This window comes from Neoarius graeffei, chromosome 26, assembly GCF_027579695.1.
Source record: "Neoarius graeffei isolate fNeoGra1 chromosome 26, fNeoGra1.pri, whole genome shotgun sequence".
Classification (NCBI taxonomy): domain Eukaryota; kingdom Metazoa; phylum Chordata; class Actinopteri; order Siluriformes; family Ariidae; genus Neoarius; species Neoarius graeffei.
The window spans coordinates 47,353,794-47,381,042 of NC_083594.1; the positions used below are offsets into that span (position 1 = coordinate 47,353,794).

The window sequence follows — 27,249 nt, forward strand, 5'->3', positions numbered from 1 at the left end:
TCTTTACTTAGTTGAGTAGTTCTTGGCATAATATGGATTAGAACAGTACTCAAATAGGGCCATTCACTGTATACCAACTCTACCTCTTCACAACACAACTGATGGTCTCAAACACCTTAAGAAATTCAAGAAATTAGCTCTTGACCAGGCACAGCTGTAAACTGAAAGCCATTCCAGGTGACTACCTCGTAAAGCTGACTGAGAAAATGCCAAGATGTGGAAAGCTGTCATCTAAGCAAAAGGTGCCTACTTTGAAGAATCTAAAATATAAACATATTCTGGTTTGAGTAAGACTTTTTTGTTTACCAAATAATTCCATATATATTTCTTCATAATGTCGATGATTTAAGTATTAATCTACAATTCAGAAAATTTTAAAATAATGAAAAACCACTGAATTAGAGGCGTTTCCAAACTTTTGACTGGGACTGTATATTCTTCATCTCTGCAGTAACTCTCATCTCATCTCATTATCTCTAGTCGCTTTATCCTTCTACAGGGTCGCAAGCAAGCTGGAGCCTATCCCAGCTGACTACGGGCGAGAGGCGGTCATCACAGGGCTGACACATAGACACAGACAACCATTCACACTCACATTCACACCTACGGTCAATTTAGAGTCACCAGTTAACCTAACCTGCATGTCTTTGGACTGTGGGGGAAACCGGAGCACCCGGAGGAAACCCACGCGGACGCGGGGAGAACATGCAAACTCCGCACAGAAAGGCCCTCGCCGGCCACGGGGCTTGAACCCGGACCTTCTTGCTGTGAGGCGACAGCGCTAACCACTACACCACCGTGCTGCCCCTCTGCAGTAACTATGTGGACTTTTATTGGTTGATGAACTTTGATATATAAATGCATTGTCTTGTTTGTATTTGCTATCGAGTTCGCTTCTGAACACAAATTCGAACTTTCATTACGGCTCTTGTTTGTGGAGCACTGTGACATTTTGATGACCGTTCTGAACCATTTTCATGTCAACATCCCTGCCTTTATTCATCTGTATAATGAATACACCACTGATTGCCAAGTCTCACCATGGCGCATTTTGATGTCAGAGGGGAAAAAACCCAGTATTGGGCTATTCATGTCCCTAATTAGATGTGACGTTTTAGAATTTTTACATGCACTTTTTACATCGACTTTACTGCTCCACTGCGAGTTGGATCTGGTCCTCATGAGTGTGATGATCGTGTCCTTAGAGATAGGTGGAAGCTAAAAGAGCTCTTAGATTCGAGTTTAACTCCTGTGTACCAGGCTAGAGATCACATGTTTCTGAACCTTATTCACCTGTGGACTTGTGTGCAGAAAGTACAAATGTTTCACAAAGAATCAGTATCGTTCTACCATACATGAACCTTGGAAACTACTTTGAAAATTAACAGTATTTTCTCAGAGAACTTGACTTTATATGTCCATTTTAAATTCCTGGTCCAATAGAAATTACTTATTAAATCAGTCTCAGATTTATTTATTTATTTATCTATTCATTAATTTATTTATTTTTCTCATATGTTTTCACCTTAGTAGATATAACGGACAGTGAAACTCCATCAATATGCTATATAAACCTTGTGGTAGGCTTAAGTGAATACGAGAGTATCACGTGCCGTATGTTTATTTGTATGTGGAGCTACTCAGGGGCGGCATGGTGGTGTAGTGGTTAGTGCTGTCGCCTCACAGCAAGAAGGTCCTGGGTTCGAGCCCCGGGGCCGGCGAGGGCCTTTCTGTGTGGAGTTTACATGTTCTCCCCGTGTCTGCGTGGGTTTCCTCCGGGTGCTCCGGTTTCCCCCACAGTCCAAAGACATGCAGGTTAGGTTAACTGGTGACTCTAAATTGACCGTAGGTGTGAATGTGAGTGTGAATGGTTGTCTGTGTCTATGTGTCAGCCCTGTGATGACCTGGCGACTTGTCCAGGGTGTACCCCGCCTTTCACCCGTAGTCAGCTGGGATAGGCTCCAGCTTGCCTGCGAACCTGTAGAAGGATAAAGCGGCTAGAGATAATGAGATGAGATGAGATGAGCTACTCAGAGCAGAAGAAGTCGAATCATGGTTCATAAGTTGTGCGTCATGCTGATTTGACACGTCAAATTCTTTGCATCTTTCAGATGATTTTTTCCTTTGTTCTCTCTCTGTCACTCACTTCTTCCCACGCTCCCATTCTCTGTCTTCTTTCCGTCACTTTAATCAGCCCTTTTTAATTAACGACACCCTCAGAGTCACCCTCTGTTCGTTCACTTGTCACCTTTGGGAGATGGAGCCATGGAGCAGGAAACAGGAGAGTAAAATGAGGTCCTGTGTTTCCCGCGGGTGTTGGAACAGGCCTGGTAAGAGCAGGGACACGATGCCAGGCACTCTGCTGGATTGCCAGCTCGCATCTCCCATTGTGCCTGCTGGGTCTCTTCTCAGTGCTGTCTTGATAAATGGATTTTTTTTTTGCCTCAAATCTTAAGACGAAGAGGACATGAAGACTTCTGTTCCACCACAGCCTAGGTCACAGCCACTGAGCTGTAAAAACAGGCAGTGCATTAGCAATGCATTATACAAATACTACTGAGAGAAAGTACACAATCTGTTCAATTGATTAAGTCCGTCATGCACGAGGTCTCTGGTGGATGGTTCTCTTTTGCAGGAAAAATAAATGCTGTGTTTTAGGCCTCCTAACGAAGCCCAAATTACTGCGACCTTCACTGTCGCCAGGTTTTGATGCATTGACATCACTTTGCTCCATTATTAGTAAGGTCTGCTCTGCAGGAGAGTGATTTTTGGGGGAACAAGAATGCAGTAAAAGCCTAATAATCCAAGGTTACTTTTGCTCATTAGCATCACTTTCTAAAGGAAGGTGCGTTCAAGGACAGTGTTGTTGTTGTTGTTGTTGTTGTTGTTGTTGTTGTTGTTTGATGCCATAGCAGTTTTTTTCCCGCTTGGCATATTCGAGCGCTGCGTACGGAGAGTGCATTAAGTTGGATGTTTGTGAATATTTTATTTCTCTTTCAGTGGAGCTAGCCTAAATTCAATTTTAATTTTCTCTGAAACAAAGGTCCAACCATTTCGCTAAAGCTCTCGGAATAACAATCCTTATTATGGTGGTTTGAGGGAAAGTGTTGATATTGAATGAAGGGATGAAACGATTTCAGTCCTGTTGGGGATTAAATATTTCAGCATACAGTTCTCAGGTATTGTACAATTGCTTTAAATTGGTAATATATTCAGGTTTCCTTAACATATGCAACACCAACAAGCTTTGAACGTAACCACTGATAAGTAACTTTAACGGAGAAAGTCATGTGTAATAATTGATGTATGTTTATACTTACAGTACCAATCAGAAGTTTGGACACACCTTCTTCTAATTCAATGTTTTTTCTTTATTTTTATTTATTTGAAGACACCGGTGGCGAACCGTTGCTATTAGAGCTGGGACTTGAACTCAGCCAAAACCAGACACCAAAAAAGCAACAGGGCAAAGGATTAGCGGCAGGCTGCAAGGTCGCTCCATTGTGTGTAGCTGTCGATGTTGATTTTAAAAGTAACTCAGTAAATTACAAAGGGAAATGAATACTTCCATCTGAGTGAAAAATACTGTCGCGAGCATGCAGCGTGGAAGAAGAGTCTGGAGACAGAAATCTTAGTTTCTCGGTCATTAGCTTGTGCTACTTGCTCTCGATAGATAGCACTGGCTTGACTGCTTTATTAGCATTCACTAACACTACTGATGAACGCTACACCAGCTGGAAGGTGACTTCACTGTAGTGCTTATGGCACTGACTCACAGTTAAGCTTGACAGTGTTGTTGATGTTGTTTGATTACAATGTTGATTTTAAAAGTAACTGAGTAAATTCCATAGGGAAATAAATGCTTCCGTCTGAGTGAAAAATACTGTGGCGAGTGTGCGTGGAAGAAGAGTCTGGAGACAGAAATCTTAGTTTCTCGGCCGTTAGCCTGTGCTACTCGCTCTCAATAGATTGCTCATGTTGTTGTTTGATTACATTCACTTATTACTGTGCAATAACCCACTGTCTCATGGGTCACAATCTAGATACATAGATCCAACTTTTTTTTTTTGTCAAGCAGTTCTTGAAAAGATATGTTTATCTTTTTTATTGACTTATCTATCTTGTATAGATTTGTTTAGCTTTTTTTTACACCGACTGGATTCATCTCATCTCATCTCATTATCTGTAGCCGCTTTATCCTGTTCTACAGGGTCGCAGGCAAGCTGGAGCCTATCCCAGCTGACTACGGGTGAGAGGCGGGGTACACCCTGGACAAGTCGCCAGGTCATCACAGGGCTGACACATAGACACAGACAACCATTCACATTCACACCTACGGTCAATTTAGAGTCACCAGTTAACCTAACCTGCATGTCTTTGGACTGTGGGGGAAACCGGAGCACCCGGAGGAAACCCACGCGGACACGGGGAGAACATGCAAACTCCACACAGAAAGGCCCTCACCGGCCACGGGGCTCGAACCCGGACCTTCTTGCTGTGAGGCGACAGCGCTAACCACTACACCACCTTGCCGCCCCTATGTTGTATCCTTTAGAAGAAAAAAACAAAAAACCCTTCCACGTGACTCCATATTCTTCCGAAGAATCAACCGAGATATATGAACTATCGCATTAATTCTGAGCTCATAACATCCATTAATGCTGGATCTTCCTCAAAGTCACTTTGGCTGGGATTTCACTATTCCTTTAGATATAACGTACAGTAACAAATCTATAATAGAAATGCACATACCGGATGTATTTGGATATTGCATTTAACAATAGCGGACGCAGCTCTTTGAACCATGATGAAGGTATAGAAATGACCTTTGTAGAATTTTTTGCTATTTCTCAACCATTGTTTTCAAGCCAAGTCCATTCAAACAGCGAAAGTTTCATTCAGTGATAGTCTTACAAATACGTGACTCTCCTAAAGATCCTTGAGATGAAGCAGGCATGTCGAAGTAATAATATTGCAGTTGGAAGTCTTATTCAACTTGTTGCAAGGTTGTAGGTTTGTACATAAGACGAGCACAAAGCCGACATCGAGCTTCCGAGAAAAACACTGAACTGCTCAGCTTTATTGTTGGATTTTCTTTATGCTGCTTCTGATAAGTGTCCTCCAAATGAGCAAAGAAAAAACCGACGCTGAAACAGAAAACAGCAGGACTAATTTGGCCAGTACATGTCGTCATATGCAAACGTTTTAGCACCACTGTTTCAATGACGTTTTATTGGGCGCAAACTTAAACATGACATATTCGTGCAAATATTAATGCACAATTGTTGTTATTATTATTAGCTCACACAGCCATAAGCCATCACGCAGCGTCCGTCGTCCGTCTGTCCACAAGTCACAAAAATTGCTGCTCCTTCCTGAGTTTTCAATGGATTTTGATTCCGATTGTTGTGTTTGAAAGATCTAATCGGACATTCTGCGTAGAAAAGTTACTCCTTGGTTTTGTGATTTCTCATTAACAAGTTGCTAATTAGGCCGGTTAACAAACTTTCAGGAAAATCGCTACTCCTCCCTGAGTTTTCAATGGATTTTGATTCTGATTGTTTTGTTTGGAAGATCAAATTGTTCTAATTGTTCTCATGAAGAGCAACTTGGCTAATTATAAACAAATCTGGTTTCTCATGGTCCAGTTGTGTGAACTACTGCGTCGCTGATGCTCTGGTTTGTGTTGAATTTAACATATTGAAGAAATTAAACGTACAATTTGGTATCTGCAAAAGTTTGGGCAGCTTTACAGAAAGCTAGAAGAATTCTGCAACGAAGAATGGGAAAAATTCCGAAAGTAAGAATACAAAGGCCAGTAGCTGGCCAGAAGAAATGTCTTGAGGCTATAATTTCTGCCAAACGGGTGTACTGACTCATGGGACGCCCAAACAGGTGTACTGACTCATGGGACGCCCAAACAATCAGTGTTGAAAAGACATAACAAATTAAGTTTAATTTGGGAGTGGTACAACAAGCAAATGGCACCCATTCGGTGGAATGTCCCATCTCCTTTAAACAGGTTGATTAAAAATCCAGTTAATTGATCATTGACCCAGTGACCAGCCCCTAATACCAGGACTTATTGCTCAATCGGTCACAAATAAACCCAGTGAATTCCCTTCTTCTCTCGTTTTTAGGTTCCCACGCCACAACAGCCTGAGAACTCGTCTTTGCTGTTTATTACCTCAGCCAGCGGGTGAAGGTACGTGCATTTACGTGTCACTTTGACACTAAAATTGGCCAGGTGCATTGATTTTTTTTTAAATTTATTTTTATTTTTTTCCTTTTCAGCCATTTTTGTATTTACAGGATTTAGCAAGTTGATTACAGACAGCACAAAAACAGTCTGTCTTTCTGTCTCTCTGTCCTTCCTTCTCCTTGCGTCTCACGCTTTCTGTGATGAGCAAAATCTCAAGATTTGCACACGACCATAGCAAAAGAAAGAAAAAATAAATACAATGAATAAGAAAAACAATCAAAATTAAAAAAAAAAACATGTAAAATACTTATTTTTTAGTATTGATTTATTTTATTTTATTTATGATTATAATAGTAGTATATACAATTACAGTTACATTTACATTGAAAGCATTTGGCAGATGCCCTTATCCTGAATGATGTACAGAAGTACTTTGTATTTTCTATAAAAAAAAACAACAACAACCAAACACCCATGATGCTAGTCCAAATAGACTAAACCCTATTCAGCTAAAACTCCTTTGGACAGGAGTTGGTTGGGAGTTTTTATCCGTTTGTGCCAGTGCTTGGTAAAAAGGTAGGTCTTCATCCTCAGACACTCAAGTTCAATCCACCATCATGATACGAAGACGAGGCTTATGTCAAGTCATGTTAGTGGCTTGAAGGAAGTGCAGAGTGGCAGGTAGGAACGTCAGCGGGAACACAGCAATGTGGGAAAAGGTACACAACTTCGTTCTGAATCAGGTGGTGTGATGGTGCACATGGCAAGACCTGCCAGTAGTCCTCAAGGTCTCAGGATTACGGGGACTCCACAAGCTGAGTGACCTCTGTGGAGAAAAAAGGAAAATCCTTTAAGCCTGAGTCAGGTTATGCTGAATGCACACTACGTGACTGTAACTCCAATTTCCCTGTCATAGATGCTTGAACATTTTCAAGCATGAGCAATTCTATGATGAATAGCTAAAACAGCCAGTCAGAATCCTAAAAGAAACTATTGTAAGCACAGTAATATATTGTTTCTATAAAAAGGTAACTTCCTGTGGTTGTTAGGAAATGAGGAAATGTGAAAAACAAAAGCAAAACCCCAAACAAGACAAGATTCCTTGTACTGTACAGTATAATACAGAAGCTCATTTCTACCATGTAATTTTCTATAAATTTTGATTCGTCTGACCACAGAACAGTTTTCCACTTTGCCACAGTCCATTTTAAATGAGCCTTGGCCCAGAGAAGACGTCTGCGCTTCTGGATCATGTTTACATACGGCTTCTTCTTTGAACTATAGAGTTTTGGATGGCACGGTGAATTGTGTTCACAGATAATGTTCTCTGGAAATATTCCTGAGCCCATTTTGTGATTTCCAATACAGAAGCATGCCTGTATGTGATGCGGTGCCGTCTAAGGGCCCGAAGATCACGGGCACCCGGTATGGTTTTCTGGCCTTGACCCTTACGCACAGAGATTCTTCCAGATTCTCTGAATCTTTTGATGATATTATGCACTGTAGATGATGATATGTTCAAACTCTTTGCAATTTTACACTGTCGAACTCCTTTCTGATATCGCTCTACTATTTGTCGGCGCAGAATTAGGGGGATTGGTGATCCTCTTCCCATCTTTACTTCTGAGAGCCGCTGCCACTCCAAGATGCTCTTTTTATACCCAGTCATGTTAATGACCTATTGCCAATTGACCTAATGAGTTGCAATTTGGTCCTCCAGCTGTTCCTTTTTTGTACCTTTAACTTTTCCAGCCTCTAATTGCCCCTGTCCCAACTTTTTTGAGATGTGTTGCTGTCATGAAATTTCAAATGAGCCAGTATTTGGCATGAAATTTCAAAATGTCTCACTTTCGACATTTGATATGTTGTCTGTGTTCTATTGTGAATACAATATCAGTTTTTGAGATTTGTAAATTATTGCATTCCGTTTTTATTTACAATTTGTACTTTGTCCCAACTTTTTTGGAATCGGGGTTGTACAATTATTAATTATTATACATCCAGGCCACTTTTTCCCTGGAATAAAAACATGTATTCTATTCCCTTCTAGCAGGTTTATTGTTAGCATGCAATACTATTATCATATCGCTTATCCTCTATGCATTACGCCACTCTCCCCAATGAAGAATGAGCATGCAATATTGTTATAATATTGCACGTTGTCAAGACAACACAACGTCACATGTCAGAACTAATCCTAAGATCCAATGACAAAACTTTTCTGCTGCGCACAAGCACAATTATTTCTTTGTCGGCCGGGAAAGAGAGAAGACGAGACTAAGCCACTGCTAGGTTTAAACACTAAATAAATAAACTGAAACTAAAGACACACTGAACACCTGAAAGGCTACCGAAACTTCATTATATATTCTTCATGTATATTTACAAGAGAAATACATACCAACGAAAAACTGGAAAAGAGACATATCGGAGGCGTAAAACTTCCGCGCTAGCGAGTGACTGTGACAGTTTGTAAACAAACATGGCCGCCAGGTTTACTTCATTAAAAGCGGAAGATTTAGAGAGAATTTTGAAAGAGATAGACGCGCTGAACATCCGAAACTTCATTAGGTATTGTTCACGCATATTTACAAGAGAAAAACATACCAATGGACATCAAAAAACTGGAAAAGAGAGCAATGGAGGAAATACTGTCAAAATTCTACTTGGAGGTGAGGAAAAGTGACGGGGACTTTTACAAGAGGACTTCACTCGTGGACTTCACTCAGCAAAGCCCTTTTGTTTTGAACAACTGCAATGTTACAATTAACTACGACCAAAAGTAACTTTGAGCTTGAACTGTCCACCTGGATATAACTTGTATATAAGTTGGATTGTTGTTCAGGCTTTTTGGACTTGTACCATTTTTATTGTTTGACTTTGTACAGTACATTGGATTGACAGAACATTGAATTACATTCGATCAGAATCAGCATTCAATATTGGTACGTTACCCCCCTGTTCTTAACTTTTTGTAAAATCTATAAATGTTCCGTTGAATGTGTATGTGTAATAATAATAATAATAATGGCTTTTTTGTAGTATATCAGATGTATTCCATTCAGCTACTCGTCTTCGACTCGTTCAATATCATGCTAGCTGAATAGAATATATCTGATATACCACTCAACACCAACCAATATTATTTAATTATTATATGGCACAAGCTGCTTCTGGTAGAATCATGCGCTCTGATTGGTTCCTTGGTGGGCAATATTTTCCTGTAATGCCCGTGGGCGATGACGGACTTTCTTTCCAAGGCGCCTCCTTTCAGTGCTGCAAAAAACAAACAAAAACAAAACGACCAAAAAAAGGTTAATCAAAACGGAATCACAAACGGCTGAAGCACAAAACGCAAACAAGAGTCACCGAGTTATTCAAGAAATGAGTAACGAAGAGCATTCGGTAACCGCTAACCGCTAACAGAAATTCAATTTTGAAACCGCTAGCTGTTTATTTTGCATGCGTAATTCAGCTACGTTACAAATACGATGTGACTGAAAGCAGCGTCACGTCTCATTATAATAACCGTATATTTTAATCTTAGAAATAAAAAAAGCCATAGAATAAACTCCTTATTAATCTCGTGTGCTTGGTCTTTACAGGAAAATATCAGACCGAGGTCTTGACAGTATGGACCGTCCGTACTGTCAAGACCTCGGTCTGATATTTTCCCGGACAGACCGAGCAAGCGAGGTTAATACAGAGTTAATATTACGCATATTTATCACATTTATAAATTAATTTAATTCAGCGTCATGTGACTTTATTTCTTGCAATTGCAAGGCATTTTGACGCAACTTTTTTTGAGTTCAGATCACACAATTGCTACTTTATAGCTCACGCCTGCAAGTTACTGTAATATTTCACACTTGCAGCTTTTGATTGTACAATTGCTTTGTTAATATGACACCTTTCCTACTTTCATTTCCGATAATCAGACTACCACAATGCAAGCATCCATAACGATGTGTCAACGAAGAATATGACCTACGACGTAAGAAGAGAATGCCGTGTTACTGTGGCTTGGTAATGGGTGAGGGATCGCTTCGTGAGTGAAGTTGCACCTGTGTGATATTAACTCACATTTGCGAAATAAATTTGCGTAAACATTTCTCATACCTGGCACTAACAAGTGTCTCTTAAACAGCTGCATTCTTCCTCTGCTTCTCTTTGCAGAGCAGACGGCCCTCACTTCCTGCAAGAAATCATTCCTCCACATTTCACTCTGATTTTCTCTTTTGTCTCTCATTTCTTCAGTTGAAAATAATGCGAAAACAACCCACTCAGACAGTTGCTCAGGCTTTATCTTGTCACATGACAGATAGACCTCATGTTTAATTTTGTGTGAAAGTGGGATGTGGGGATCTGGATCTCTTTAGCTGAAAGACTGTTGTGTGTGAGCTTCATCTGTGATCATTTGCGCAGTCTGCATGCCACTATGTTCACAAAACAACCGATCAACGGAACAGAAGAGAACAACAGGGAGGAAAAAAAAAAATCGCATTTATTTATTTATTTTTTCTTATGGACTGTGTGTGTTGGCTTTGAATCCTGACTTGATTACAGCTCTGGCTCATACGAAATGCGTTTGAACAGTCACAGTTTTCACATTTCTCACTAGCTTTTGTTACCAAGTCAAACACATGGACAGAGCGTTGTGCTTGTTAATTGTGTCCCCTTATTTCTCCTGACTTGTCTGTTTTGACTGCACGTCCGATCTCGTTTCGAAGCTGTTTAATTGGCCTCGTACTCCCACCTCGCCGAGCTGCCTTTATTAGTCCTGGCATTTGTAATTGCATGCTTAGTGCTAATTATAACCCACGTCAACAATTTGCAGGCTTTAATAGGACGCCCGCTGAGCATGCGCGTGTTAAGCTGGATGGCCGATTGTGGCCTCCTTGTGTGTTATTGGGTAATATTCTCACAGCAGGAAAGGGGGTCTCGGGCTACTGGCAGCTTTATGCTCTTTTTTCATTCACTCCTTTGCTTGGTGATGGCAGTGTTGCTTTATAAAGCTTTAGTATCTTAGTAACGGGCCGTAATGGCTGAGATGTTGAGAGAGAGAGAGAGAGAGAGAGAACCATAAAGAAAGAGAGCATACAGGAGCGAGAGAATCATGCAAGGTAGATGATGGAGGAAAATTGTCCTCCTTGAAATCTAGTAATTCTATAAAAATATGGGATTTCAGTGGACACCAAACTGTAACCCCTTAACTCCCAGAATTCTTGCCTAAATCATGTATTATTCCTATCAGTTACTGGATAATCCATCCATCCATCCATCCATCCATCCATTATCTGTAGCTGCTTATCCCGTTCTACAGGGTCGCAGGCAAGCTGGAGCCTATCCCAGCTGACTATGGGCGAGAGGCGGGGTGCACCCTGGACAAGTCGCCAGGTTATCGCAGGGCTGACACAGAGACAAACAACCATTCACACTCACGGTCAGTTTAGAGCCACCAATTAACCTAACTGCATGTCTTTGGACTGTGGGGGAAACCGGAGCACCCAGAGGAAACCCACGCGGACACGGGGAGAACATGCAAACTCCGCACAGAAAGGCCCTCGCCGGCCACGGGGCTCGAACCCAGGACCTTCTTGCTGTGAGGCGACAGTGCTACGGTAACCGCTACACCACCATGCCACCCTTACTGGATAATAGTATATCTTAAACTGATTTATCAAATAATATACCTGGACGTGAAGATAAGGTAATCTCTGATTTCACTAATTCCTCCGAATGCTAATCTACGAATAGTAAAGCAGGTGTTTCCAGCTGTTAAACATAATGCATGCCATCAGGGAGCTGTTGGCTAAACCCATGCCAGTTGGATCTAATACGTGTCTTGGGATATCTCAAATCCAGCCTACAGATGGCTGATTTGGACGTAATTTCACTGTGGATTAATCTTTTTTTTTTCCCTCAAAGCCCTTAACATACATGTCTTGTGTCATGTTCTGAGCTGTGTTAATAATAAAGACCTGACTATTATTTTTTTAACGACTGGCCCGTTTTTAGGTAGTTTAAACATCCAAATTCAAAATAGACCCAAGACATTTTGTACAGCTATAACAATTTAACATTTATATGACTCCTGCATAAACACTATCCAGGTGCCAGTTCATTTTTTAAGCTCAACCTAAAGCAATCTCTGTTATTGCACCATAGATCCTCAGTTGCAAAGCTGTCACTTTAACAGGTAACTTTGCCAGTGTTTACTGCATCTGCAGGGGCATGGGCGACTACATTACACAGAGATTGCACTTTTCTTTCCCTGAATATAAATGTGAATTAACACACAGTGACATTGTTACTGAAAGGGATTGGACATAAAAGTTTTGGTTGTCTGAGTCTCGGGGCTGTAAGCTGCTTTATTTAATTAATTATTAAAAAGAAAATTGTGCGGTTTTTTTTTTTTATGAGCAAGATGTCAGGTTTTAATTTTCAGTTTGATACATTATCATATAAAATTGTATTATATACGAACATACTGTTCAGACACCATTTGCTTTATTAGGCCAGAGCATCTGGGATCTTTTGGATACCTTTCTGGCAACAAGCTTCAGAATGTTAACGGTTTCAATCTGATTGGCTGGCCAAAACTTTTTTTTTTTTGTGCGTAGACGGTTGTACCGATTGACTTCAGATTTTCAGGGTAGGTGTGCAATGGTCTGTAGATTACCTGATTTGGGGGTAATCGGGTCAAGGTCATTGGAAAAGTCAACTTTTTGGTCAAAATAACATATTTTCCATTTTCACTCAAAAATGGTTGCCGATAGACAGATGTTTACTATTATGAGCATAGGAACACCCATATGACCTTTCATTTGCCACCATGATCTTTGACCTTGAAAGGTCAAACTCAAGGTCACGGATTTTCAGAGGAACAGTCTGACCAAATGAATTTTTCATAACAAGATAGTCATTTAAAAAAAAAAAAGTTCAAGGACCATGTTCTGTTTGTGATTCGTCATTTTCAGTGTCAATCAGATTGACTTCTTTTCTGAAAGTTGGCTGTTTACCGAAACGTCCCAGACTCTCGCAAATGGTGGTCTGACTTGCAAGACTTCCACTATTGTGACTCCATTAGTTCATTTAAACAGTATCACTTGTGAGAGGACACAAATGTACACGTGTTCTTTACTTAAGTAGAAATACTGATACTTGTGTAAAAATACTCTGGTAAAAGTACAGTAGAAGTCCTGATTCAACTTTTTTACTCACGTAAAAGTACAAAAATACAGGCTCTGAAATGTACTCAAAGTAAAAAGTAGCCCTTTAAAAGGACATTTCTACCGGCTATTTCTGTGCAAAGCTAACTGAACTTCACATAATATAATATTATCCGTTCAGGACACTTTTTCGATGGAATAAAAACGTGTTCTATTCCCTTCTAGCAGGTTTCATTCATTTAGTTTGATAGCATGCAATATTGTTCGCATATTGCTTATCCTACGTGTATTTCATCATGCTACCCAATGGAGAATGAGCGTTGAATATGGTTTACGATATTGCATGGTTGTCAAGACAACATGACGTCACATATCGGAGACATAAAACGTCCGTGCTAAACAAACAAAGTAAAGAAAGATGGCTGCCTGGTTTGCTTCGTTAAAATCGGAAAATTTTGAGAGAATTTTGAAAGAGAAAGACGCATTGAACACCCGAAAGGAATGTATAATAATAATAACATCTCATCTCATCTCATTACCTCTAGCCGCTTTATCCTTCTACAGGGTCGCAGGCAAGCTGGAGCCTATCCCAGCTGACTACGGGCGAAAGGCGGGGTACACCCTGGACAAGTCGCCAGGTCATCACAGGGCTGACACATAGACACAGACAACCATTCACACTCACATTCACACCTACGGTCAATTTAGAGTCACCAGTTAACCTAACCTGCATGTCTTTGGACTGTGGGGGAAACCGGAGCACCCGGAGGAAACCCACGCGGACAACATGCAAACTCCGCACAGAAAGGCCCTCGCCGGCCCCGGGGCTCGAACCCGGACCTTCTTGCTGTGAGGCGACAGCGCTAACCACTACACCACCGTGCCGCCCCATAATAATAACAATAATAATAATAATATTGCCTGGCTTTTTTTTGTGGTATATCGGATATATTCCATTCTGCCAGCATGATATTGAACTCATCTTCGACTTTGACTGAATGGAATCCATCAGATACCAGCCAATATTATTTAAGTATAACATAATATATATTCATTGGAGTTAGTATATGCACACGAAAGGAGGCAAACCCATGCTTTCTTAAATGAATTAAATCATACTGTGTATAAGGTGCTCCACTGTAAATATTTTAATTGCCAAGTTCTTTGTCATAAATGAATAATCCACTTGCACCTGCAGTCGATTGACGAGCAGCTAGCGATATACAGTGCCTTAACTGACAGCCCAGCTGTATATAACTGCGATAACTTATAGCTGTCTACACCTTGCTCGCTGCTGTTTACTAGGGTGCATCGGTTGCCCTCACTTTCATAAAATCTGATGCATTTTTGTTTGGGTGTTCCTTTTCACCAATAAAGACATCCTGTAAAATGTTTTGACCATATTCAAAAGTCTAATGGTGGCACCATGAGGTTCATTTTTTTGGCAAAAAACGCTTATTTTATGTTTTGGCGTAAGGTTTGAATCACAATGTTGGACTCCATTTATTGATTTCTTGTGACCCAGAGATCATGTTAAGAACCTTCGCAAGGGATTGAGAAGCATTAATGTGATTCATAATACATTTGTATTGTTTAAAAGTAGTTGAACAATGATTCAATGAACAGCTAAAACTCAAACTGTGCTTGATAATATATTTAGAATACGTACTAAAAATGTGTATCTAAGATATTTGGTATACTCTATAAGGTGCCATAATGTTTCATGAAAAGTGATTGAAATTTTGTCATAAAAGTCATAAAATAGCAGCTTTTTCCATAACTTTGAGCTCCTGGTGCCACCATTAAACTTTTGAATTTTGTCAAAATATTTCACCCAGTGTGTTTTCTTACCAAAAGGAACATAAAAACAAAAATGCATCATGATCAGAGGAACTTTTCATTTTTCAGGGGCAGCTGATGCACCCTACTGTTTACATGCTTGCTAATAACTTATTTGAATAGTTTGAAAAGCACAAATCACATACAGCTAAAGCATTAGGTATTTAAATCGAACAATTTGGTATATTTGCACAAAAACGTTTAAAAGTTCAAAGAAAACCCGTTTGTCTCAGTTTGCCAAATTTGAACACGTCTCGTGCTTTAATTTTGAGTCAGGGCTGCCAGATTGTGTTGGTTTAATCAGTGTTATCTGTTCTATGTGGTGTTGTCCTGTCCATTTAGGCTGAAATTGTTCTTGATTTTCTGGAGGCAAGCAATGATGCAAAATAAAAATAATCAAACACATGAAAGTAAAACTAACGAGCTTGATTTGAAAATGTAAGGAGTAGAAAATACAGATATTTGCGTTAACATGTAGGAGGTAAGAGTAAATAGTTGTCGGAAAAAATAAAAACTCAAGTAAAGTACAGATACCTGAAAACTCTTCTTAAAGGTCCCATGGCATGAAATTTTCACTTTCTGAGGTTTTTTAACATTAAAATGAGTTCCTCTGACCTTCTTAAGTCACCCCAGTGGCTAGAAATGTTATAATGTGTAAACCAAACTATGCCCACCCTTTGTCAACATTTGAGAATGGCGCGTCAAAATGGCGCATTGATAGGCTCTTCCCTTTACTACGTCAGCAAGGGAGATGATCCCCACGCCCCCCCTCTGGATTCACACCCACTGTATGGATTGCCCGCCCAGCTCAAAAGTTGCCACCATAGATACATCACTTCAATTTTGTAGTGAGGAGACCATAGAGGACACAACAACATGGCACCACCTAAGCGAGCGAAACATGGAAATTGCGCTGTACATGGATGTGACAACACAGAAAGGAGTCTGTTTTTACTGCCGACGGGAGAGCCCCTGAAGACGCAGTGGCTTCATTTTATTTACTCCAATAATACACCGTCGAGTCTACCTAAGACGGTGTATGTTTGTCGGAAGCATTTTCCTGATGAATGTTTCCACAACTTGGGACAGTACAGGGCAGGTTTTGCACATCAACTGTCACTGAAGCCTGGGTCCGTACCAAGCATCCCTGCCGCATCAGCCACAAACACCGAACAAGTAAGTGTATAACTGTTAAGTCGTTTTGCCGTGTTTTAAAATCGGTGCGTTAGCCTTGCAATGGCTACATTAGCTGTGCAGCTAACCGCTTCCTGCAGTTAGCCAGGTAATCTGCGCTACAAAACTAAAGAGCATGCAGCATGCTCTGTTAAACTGAGTTTAGTCTGGAAATTGACTGTAACTTATGAGCTTATGTTTGACTATTGCTCCGCAATGCATGTCTTCTGTTGGATAAGCGATATGTTGCTGTAGTTGCTGCTTCTATCCTCTTTGGTTATGGAGTGCGTGTTCAAGCCTAGGGTATTATACGTTCGTAAACTACCACTCCGAACACTCTCACTCATGCCCGCAGCTTGGTCAAGCCCCTCCCCCGCCCCCCATGGCCCGCCCCCCATGGCCCGCCCCCACCCTCTACCCTTCCCCGCCTCCATGCTTCTCATTAGCAAAACGACGCACTGGGAAAAGGGCTGAAATGGGGCTTTCTCCCAGGAGGCTATATCTACGTGCCGAGGGTTCATTTCGAGAAAGGCTGCGGATATAACATCCGGAAACCTCCACGAGCCCGTTTAATGCATCAACAAACCACCATGCCATGGGTCCTTTAAGGATAGTAATGAAGAGTATTTGTACTTTGTTACTTCCCACCTCTGTCACTTGTATGCAAGAACAAAGTGTAAGAAGTGTTTAAACACAGTACGATGTACTGTATAGTATACTGCTGTAGGAAAGTAATCAACAGCGGTGAGGTGTGATGCGGCCTGTTGCCACCCTGTTTTGATTATTTTCCTATAGAACAAAAACCACGAAGAGTTTTATTCCTGTTGTACCACAGGAATTTGCCAATTTCTCATCTCATCTCATCTCATTATCTCTAGCTGCTTTATCCTTCTACAGGGTCGCAGGCAAGCTGGAGCCTATCCCAGCTGACTACGGGTGAAAGGCGGGGTACACCCTGGACAAGTCGCCAGGTCATCACAGGGCTGACACATAGACACAGACAACCATTCACACCTACGGTCAATTTCGAGTCACCAGTTAACCTAACCTGCATGTCTTTGGACTGTGGGGGAAACCGGAGCACCCGGAGGAAACCCACGCGGACACGGGGAGAACATGCAAACTCCGCACAGAAAGGCCCTCGCCGGCCCCAGGGCTCGAACCCAGGACCTTCTTGCTGTGAGGCGACAGCGCTAACCACTACACCACCGTGCCACCTTTGCCAATTTGATAACGTAAAAAATATTAATGAACAACATATAGTACTTTTTATCCATTTATAGTTACATTTTAAGGGTAAAGCTTTGAAATGATAAGCATTTCAGTAAAGCTTTGAAATGATTATAATCAGGGGTTAAATTGGGCCGGGGCTGTCCGGGGCTGAGCCCCGGCACATAAGCTCGGAGCGGATGGCATATGATCACGCACACATCAAAAGCAACAAACCCTTTTCACGATTTTCAGTTCTGAATAATTAAATATCGTTTTATTAATCAATAAACCCATGACTTTTATGAGATAGATCATAGTTTTCCTGATAACAAGACGACCTGTCAAAGCTATTTAGAACAGAACTTGCGATCAGAGATTCTGGTTTCTGGAACACTGCGTGGGTTGCCAATTCCGCTTTTTATAAGCGACTTTGGGGTTTCTTTTTTTGTGAGCTCGCTTTAAAAAAAAAATCAGAAGTCGTGGTTTGTGGGTTTTTGGGCTTGCGTTTCAGCGTTGTGACTTGTTTATAATTTTCTCCGTACACCGTCTCCCCTTTTACCTGCATATGATCCAATCATTATCATATTTTTTATTATTAAAAACAAAATATCAAATAATGCTGAAGAGGGGAAAAAATAATACTGATCTAAATATGTTGTGTTTTTATTTTTAGACAGTATGTGTTTAGCAAAACACATACTGTCTAAAAATAAAAACACAACATATTTAGATCAGTATTATTTTTTCCCCTCTTCAGTATTATTTGATATTTTGTTTTTAATAATAAAAAATATGATAATGATTATGTTCACTGTATTGTTAATATTATTAGTGTTTTATTATTTATTGTTAATATTTAATTTAATGTTAATTTATTATTATTTATTGTTAATATTATTAGTGTATTATTAGTGTAATTATTATTGTTATTATTATGTATTCAATTATTTATTTGGCATGTGGTGCTTTTTGTATTGTCTAGAACATACATAAGATGAGCATATTATAGCAGCAAAATAGAAGCACAATCATTTGAATGCAGCAAAAGTTTTGCTGCATTCAAATGATTGTGCTTCTATTTTGCTGCTATAATATGCTCATCTTATGTATGTTCTAGACAATACAAAAAGCACCACATGCCAAATAAATAATTGAATACATAATAATAACAATAATAATAAATGCTTCCAATGTTATAGTGTTGTTTGTATTTGGCTGCATTCACTGCATGAATATATTTGATTGACAATTTGACTGACAGTGTTTTGGCATATTTAACATTTATCCTCCAAAATAAATCAACTGTTTTGGTTTAAGATTGTGCAAGCCTTCAAATTTTCTCACTGAACATTTCTCCTTCACATTTTTCACCTGTAGGCATGTGACAAGATTTAACATGATATTGCTCAACCTACCTCTGTAAAGTCAGCTAACAACTTATTAAAATGCACCAGAATTCAGCAAATAACATGTATGATAATAAAAAACTTCTGGGGGAGGACCCCCAGACCCCCCCACTAATCATTTCCTTCAAACCAATGTACAACAACCTGTACAATCTGTTACATTGGCCAACCAATCTACATTCAAACTGCCATAATGTGTAGGGGGGCACTACAAGACACACATAGGCCTACAACACACAGATAAGGTGTATATCTCTGTGCAATATGATATGGTTATCAGATTAGAGGGTTATTTTCCAAAAAGTATATTGGGGCAGGGCGGCGGGGGCAGGGGCGGGTACGAGGCAGAGCCCCCCCACATAACCAATCCCAATTTAACCCCTGATTATAATGATGCATACATGCCAACCTTTTCACAAGAAAAAGAGGTAGATTTTACTCGCGCACGGTACCGTTGCACAAATTGGCAATTTCAAATTTTGGCGGACAATTGTTTTTAAAGATGTTGCTACTAATTCACTTTAAACAAAGCATAAAACACAACTAAACATAAATAGGAATCAAATAAGTACATTTTATTACACAGATTTGATCATCTGATCTAATGTAATGCTTTATATGTTGCAGATTTAGCATTTGTCACAAGTTTTTCATCTGGACTCCAGCTGAAACAAGTGATGTCTTTGAAAATGTTAATTTTGGATGCCAGAATACCACACAATGTATTCCTAATCCCATGGGTGTCTTCATATACACTGGCTTTTGCATGTCCATCTTTCCCCAGCTGACTTCTTTAAGTTGGAAATTCCTAACTTAAATTTCTTTAAGTTATTTCTTTAAGTTGGTCCTTCCGTTTTGCGCTGAAAATATAAAAGGAAATAATTGTACACTATTGCATTCCCTCAGGTGTTTATTTTATAAATCATATCAGAGTTCAAAATAGCAATAAATCTCATCTCATCTCCTCTAGCCGCTTTATCCTTCTACAGGGTCGCAGGCAAGCTGGAGCCTATCCCAGCTGACTACGGGCGAAAGGCGGGGTACACCCTGGACAAGTCGCCAGGTCATCACAGGGCTGACACATAGACACAGACAACCATTCACACTCACACCTACGCTCAATTTAGAGTCACCAGTTAACCTAACCTGCATGTCTTTGGACTGTGGGGGAAACCGGAGCACCCGGAGGAAACCCACGCGGACACGGGGAGAACATGCAAACTCCACACAGAAAGGCCCTCGCCGGCCCCAGGGCTCGAACCCAGGACCTTCTTGCTGTGAGGCGACAGCGCTAACCACTACACCACCGTGCCACCTTTGCCAATTTGATAACGTAAAAAATATTAATGAACAACATATAGTACTTTTTATCCATTTATAGTTACATTTTAAGGGTAAAGCTTTGAAATGATAAGCATTTCAGTAAAGCTTTGAAATGATTATAATCAGGGGTTAAATTGGGCCGGGGCTGTCCGGGGCTGAGCCCCGGCACATAAGCTCGGAGCGGATGGCATATGATCACGCACACATCAAAAGCAACAAACCCTTTTCACGATTTTCAGTTCTGAATAATTAAATATCGTTTTATTAATCAATAAACCCATGACTTTTATGAGATAGATCATAGTTTTCCTGATAACAAGACGACCTGTCAAAGCTATTTAGAACAGAACTTGCGATCAGAGATTCTGGTTTCTGGAACACTGCGTGGGTTGCCAATTCCGCTTTTTATAAGCGACTTTGGGGTTTCTTTTTTTGTGAGCTCGCTTTAAAAAAAAAATCAGAAGTCGTGGTTTGTGGGTTTTTGGGCTTGCGTTTCAGCGTTGTGACTTGTTTATAATTTTCTCCGTACACCGTCTCCCCTTTTACCTGCATATGATCCAATCATTATCATATTTTTTATTATTAAAAACAAAATATCAAATAATGCTGAAGAGGGGAAAAAATAATACTGATCTAAATATGTTGTGTTTTTATTTTTAGACAGTATGTGTTTAGCAAAACACATACTGTCTAAAAATAAAAACACAACATATTTAGATCAGTATTATTTTTTCCCCTCTTCAGTATTATTTGATATTTTGTTTTTAATAATAAAAAATATGATAATGATTATGTTCACTGTATTGTTAATATTATTAGTGTTTTATTATTTATTGTTAATATTTAATTTAATGTTAATTTATTATTATTTATTGTTAATATTATTAGTGTATTATTAGTGTAATTATTATTGTTATTATTATGTATTCAATTATTTATTTGGCATGTGGTGCTTTTTGTATTGTCTAGAACATACATAAGATGAGCATATTATAGCAGCAAAATAGAAGCACAATCATTTGAATGCAGCAAAAGTTTTGCTGCATTCAAATGATTGTGCTTCTATTTTGCTGCTATAATATGCTCATCTTATGTATGTTCTAGACAATACAAAAAGCACCACATGCCAAATAAATAATTGAATACATAATAATAACAATAATAATAAATGCTTCCAATGTTATAGTGTTGTTTGTATTTGGCTGCATTCACTGCATGAATATATTTGATTGACAATTTGACTGACAGTGTTTTGGCATATTTAACATTTATCCTCCAAAATAAATCAACTGTTTTGGTTTAAGATTGTGCAAGCCTTCAAATTTTCTCACTGAACATTTCTCCTTCACATTTTTCACCTGTAGGCATGTGACAAGATTTAACATGATATTGCTCAACCTACCTCTGTAAAGTCAGCTAACAACTTATTAAAATGCACCAGAATTCAGCAAATAACATGTATGATAATAAAAAACTTCTGGGGGAGGACCCCCAGACCCCCCCACTAATCATTTCCTTCAAACCAATGTACAACAACCTGTACAATCTGTTACATTGGCCAACCAATCTACATTCAAACTGCCATAATGTGTAGGGGGGCACTACAAGACACACATAGGCCTACAACACACAGATAAGGTGTATATCTCTGTGCAATATGATATGGTTATCAGATTAGAGGGTTATTTTCCAAAAAGTATATTGGGGCAGGGCGGCGGGGGCAGGGGCGGGTACGAGGCAGAGCCCCCCCACATAACCAATCCCAATTTAACCCCTGATTATAATGATGCATACATGCCAACCTTTTCACAAGAAAAAGAGGTAGATTTTACTCGCGCACGGTACCGTTGCACAAATTGGCAATTTCAAATTTTGGCGGACAATTGTTTTTAAAGATGTTGCTACTAATTCACTTTAAACAAAGCATAAAACACAACTAAACATAAATAGGAATCAAATAAGTACATTTTATTACACAGATTTGATCATCTGATCTAATGTAATGCTTTATATGTTGCAGATTTAGCATTTGTCACAAGTTTTTCATCTGGACTCCAGCTGAAACAAGTGATGTCTTTGAAAATGTTAATTTTGGATGCCAGAATACCACACAATGTATTCCTAATCCCATGGGTGTCTTCATATACACTGGCTTTTGCATGTCCATCTTTCCCCAGCTGACTTCTTTAAGTTGGAAATTCCTAACTTAAATTTCTTTAAGTTATTTCTTTAAGTTGGTCCTTCCGTTTTGCGCTGAAAATATAAAAGGAAATAATTGTACACTATTGCATTCCCTCAGGTGTTTATTTTATAAATCATATCAGAGTTCAAAATAGCAATAAATCTCATCTCATCTCCTCTAGCCGCTTTATCCTTCTACAGGGTCGCAGGCAAGCTGGAGCCTATCCCAGCTGACTACGGGCGAAAGGCGGGGTACACCCTGGACAAGTCGCCAGGTCATCACAGGGCTGACACATAGACACAGACAACCATTCACACTCACACCTACGCTCAATTTAGAGTCACCAGTTAACCTAACCTGCATGTCTTTGGACTGTGGGGGAAACCGGAGCACCCGGAGGAAACCCACGCGGACACGGGGAGAACATGCAAACTCCACACAGAAAGGCCCTCGCCGGCCCCGGGGCTCGAACCCAGGACCTTCTTGCTGTGAGGCGACAGCGCTAACCACTACACCACTGTGCCGCCCAATAGCAATAAATATTAAATAAAAAATAGTAAAGTGAAAACAACATATTTTATCAAGGAACATGTCAGTTCAAAATAGCAATAAATATTAAATAATAATACTAGCAAAAAAAATGTCAAAGGAAACTTTAATAAATGTTTGAATTGCAGTAATGCTCACCTTTTCTGGAAATGATAGTAGAGATCTATGAGGAAATCTTCTGCATCAAACCCGTTCAGAGCCTTTTATCCTAACTAGAATCTAAGCAATTTTATCACAAACGCACCACATGCACACTGCCAACGAAACCGGAAATGGAGAAGTGAGCAAACGGCACCGAACGAATAAATGGTTGGTCTTGCGCATTTCCGGTATTCGTGATGCCAAAATAACGCACGAACCACCGGCAAAGCATGTTCAGAACTTAGTGTGGGATTTTTTTTCTGAGAAATCTAAAAAACATTGACATTATGTACAAAAGCGGTAGGCATTGACAGAAGTTAAAAACCGGTAGTTTACCGCACAAATCGGTAGTGTTGGTGTGTCAGATGATGTAATCTTTGCTGTGATGATATAAGTTTATGGCAGTTCTTTTGGACCCTGTCATATGGCTGCACTCGGTGCATATAGCACTTTTTCTGCAATCAAAACACACACGCGCACACACACACGGCCAGAAATAGGTTCTGTTCTGGGATCTAAATTCACCGAGAGGTTAAAAGGTTGGGTTTAATGGGAGCTTGCAGTTCAGCAGTCAAGTGTGAAATATACCTCTGTACTGTACAGTGTGTCCCAGAAGTAATATTACAGTCAATATTTTGCACATTTCAAAGAAGAAGCATAAAATTCAGACAAGCTCTTCAAAATATGACTGGTTTCACTCTTTTTTTTTTTTTTTCTGCTTCGTATAACGCCACAACAAAGATACACATTTAAATTATATAGTTTGAGCTATTTCAGTTCTCCACTGTTGTAGTAATACATAAGAGGTTATAAAAAAACGATATAAAAGTGATAATATGCAAAAATACAACAATATATAAAATATAAAGTGTACAAATAATAATATGAAAAAAATCTATTAATATTTTAAACAATTCATATCATATGAATCAGAAGAAACAGTATACAGTATGTTTGCACAACATAGCAGAAGTTAAAGGGAAAACTTTTCAGTTATGTATTTTATATTTTTCCCTGAGATGCTTTTTTAAGTTTGTGTTTCTTGTTTTTTTTTTAAATTGAAAAAAAACAAACAAACAAACAAAACCCCCCAACACTTTGGTTCTTTTTTCTCGTGCTGTTTTGGCATGGTATAAAAACCTTAGGGTAGTATCTCACTGGGCTGCGACAGCCTGGGACTAGTTGGAGACACAACAATTGTGATTAAAATATGCGAATTAGCGACAATTTTCACTTGGAATCACACTGAATTGATATTCGCATCTTTTACCGCAATTGTTGTGTCTCCAACTAGTCGCAGGCTGTCGCAGCCCGGCTTTCCCTCGGCAGGCAGGGAAGTAGAGGAAGCCTTACGGAAACTGACTTGAGAAGGGTTCGCGACGGCTTTGCGACACCGGCGACGCATTTGCGGCTATTTTGAGAGAAATTTTGTCGCACGAATTTTTTGAACATGTTCAAAATTTCAGTGACGAAGGAGCGACACTTTGCGACTCATGCGAGGAAATTGAGAAGCCCCGCGAATGTTTCAAGACACTTTTGAAACTTTCTCGCGAATGACGTTCGCAATTTGTCGCAGCCCAGTGAGATACTAGCTTTAGCGGATAAGACAGGCTGATTTTGCGGCTGTGCCTTTAAATATTAAATATGTAAATCATTTCGCTCTGATTGGCTAACGTTATATTACAGGTGATGTACAGCATACACAGAGCAGCCTGGGGAGCAGTTGGGGGTTCGGTGCCTTGATCAAGGGCACTTCAGCCATTCTGGCTGGTCCAGGGAATTGAACCAGCAACCTTTTGGTCCCAAAGCTGGTTCTCTAACTATTAAGTCATGGTTTTAAAGGTTTCTCTGTTATTCATACTACCAGAATTAGTGGCATGCAGTTCAACAAGTGTTTTTTTTTTTTTGAACGACTCATCTTAGTGAGACTTTCCTACCGATTCACCAACACAACTGAGTTGTTCTTTGTTTCTAATTTGGCTGGTCCCAGTCAACTCCATGCAATCAGTTAGAAACCTTTGGTAGCACTGTGCACAATAATGCATACATGTCAACCTATACAGATTGTCCGGAAATTATACGGATTTTAGCTCATTTTAAGGGCGTACGGGTGTATAAACAAAGTCTTACGGATTTTCAGTATTTTCTGACCTAAATTTATTTTGTGTATCTTACTTGAACATCGTCAGCTGATCGTCACAAAAACATACAAAAGCTCGATTTATAGACAAAGAACAGCGTGTATGCAGGGGCAGATAACCCAGACTATGTGAAACCGGATGTTTATTCCTCAAGCCTTGTGCAGTATCGCGACTGCGAGACTTCGCTCGTTCTGGTCATGCGCACGATCTGCATTTAAACGCGCCAAACGGTCATTGTTCGAATGATTTTCTCATTGTGCAGAGCGACATTGTTGACACCTGAGAGATTTTGAATAGCGTCTGCTGAGTGAAAGAATGGGAACACCGAGAAAGAAAATGAGATACGGCGGGCGGTATCTTCCTGAATGGAAGGCGACATTTAATGGTGTCATTTGTTCAGGCGAAAAATGAGAAGTACGCGCACTGCACAGTTTGTGTGCAAGGTATAAAAGTTGCGGCGTCTGGAGTTTACGACGTGAGGGAACACATGAGGTCCAAACTACATCAGCGAAATTTGCACCAGAAACAGAATCAGCCGCAAATGGCGATGTTTGCAAAGCCTAAGACCGATGATCAACCAACAAGTGTAATAAGAGCAGAAGTTACGATCTGTAATTTTATTGCTCAGCACAATTTGCCGCTAGCCGTTGCGGACCACCTGACAGAACTGTTGCCGCAAATTTGCATGGACAGTACGATTGCGAAATCTATCAGCTGTAGGCGCACCAAAACAACGCAAATAATCAAAAAGAGCTTGGTCCCCGAAGCTACACTACCGGTCATCCAGCACTGCCGGACGTCGCCATTTTCTTTGATGATCGACGAATCCAATGACAAAAAGACGGACAAGCGACTGGCCATTTTGGTGCGGATCTTCGACATAAACAGAGGGGCGAAGTCAAGAATCATAGACATGCCCGTGTGCAATATCGGCACGGGTGAGGCGATTTTCAACATGCTGGACGAAGTTTTCAGGCAAGTTATATTTACTTATTTATTTATTAAGTTTGGTGCGATTCGAAGGCTATTGAGGTTTTTCACCTGATGTCACAGGGTCACGTGACGCCCTGATGTCCGCCATTTTGAACGTCAAGCTAGCTAATGTCAACATAGTACCTAGTATGTTACTGTAGCAACGTTTACGTTCAGTCATTTGGATAACTGTTAAAACCTTTCAGTCTCAAGTTTTTCCTTTACTGTATTTACCAGTTTACTGAGCTAGCACGCTCCGGGGCAGGCTGGCGCTAGCTAGCGCGCTCGGATGGTGCTAGCTAGCGACAGCCTGCCCCGGAGCGCGCTAGCTAGCGCCAGCCTGCCCCGGAGCGCGCTAGCTAGCGCCAGCCTGCCCCGGAGCGCGCTAGCTAGCTCAGTAAACTAGTAAATACAGTAAAGGAAAAACTTATAACGGGCCATGTCTCAACAGACTAAGAAGTTATTTCAATGACATTTAATAACATTTTGTTTATCCTGAGGACCGAAAGTAAATGAAAATGTGAACAAACCTTAGCTGTCAGTGAGCAATCCTGGTGGAAGCAGGTAAACGTCGTTCTCTAAGCCTGCTAACCTCAATTTTTGCAAATACCTCTCCCTCTGCTCGCCCTGTAAATGCCCTACGTTGCTGGATAGTGAAGGTGTTTTCTGCATCTCGCTCCTTTTTCTTTTATGTTTTTCGTTTGTCGCCTTCCTCGCATTCAAACTGATTCAAGCCGTGACGTCCAAAATGGCAGCCTCACATGACTTGGTCACGTGGGTGAAAAACATCAATAAGGATTTTATGTTGATTTTATGGATTTCTTCCTCTGATACTACAGGTGGACGCCCAAAGAGGTTGACATGTATGATAATGAGAGAATAACATTCGACATAGAGCAAGAAAAACTGGACTAATGTGGACTCGGTTCAGTTT

General features: G+C 40.1%; 1 protein-coding gene across 2 annotated transcripts in view; it reads left to right on the top strand.

The window, feature by feature from the left end:
• The window catches only part of fhit (fragile histidine triad diadenosine triphosphatase), a 623,061-nt gene that overhangs the window by 47,988 nt on the left and 547,824 nt on the right, over window positions 1-27,249 (top strand). For both annotated transcript variants that reach the window (XM_060910954.1, XM_060910955.1), the window contains exon 2: window positions 6,141-6,205. The gene's annotated coding sequence lies outside the window, so the exon portion shown is untranslated. The remainder of the gene's footprint in view (window positions 1-6,140; window positions 6,206-27,249) is intronic.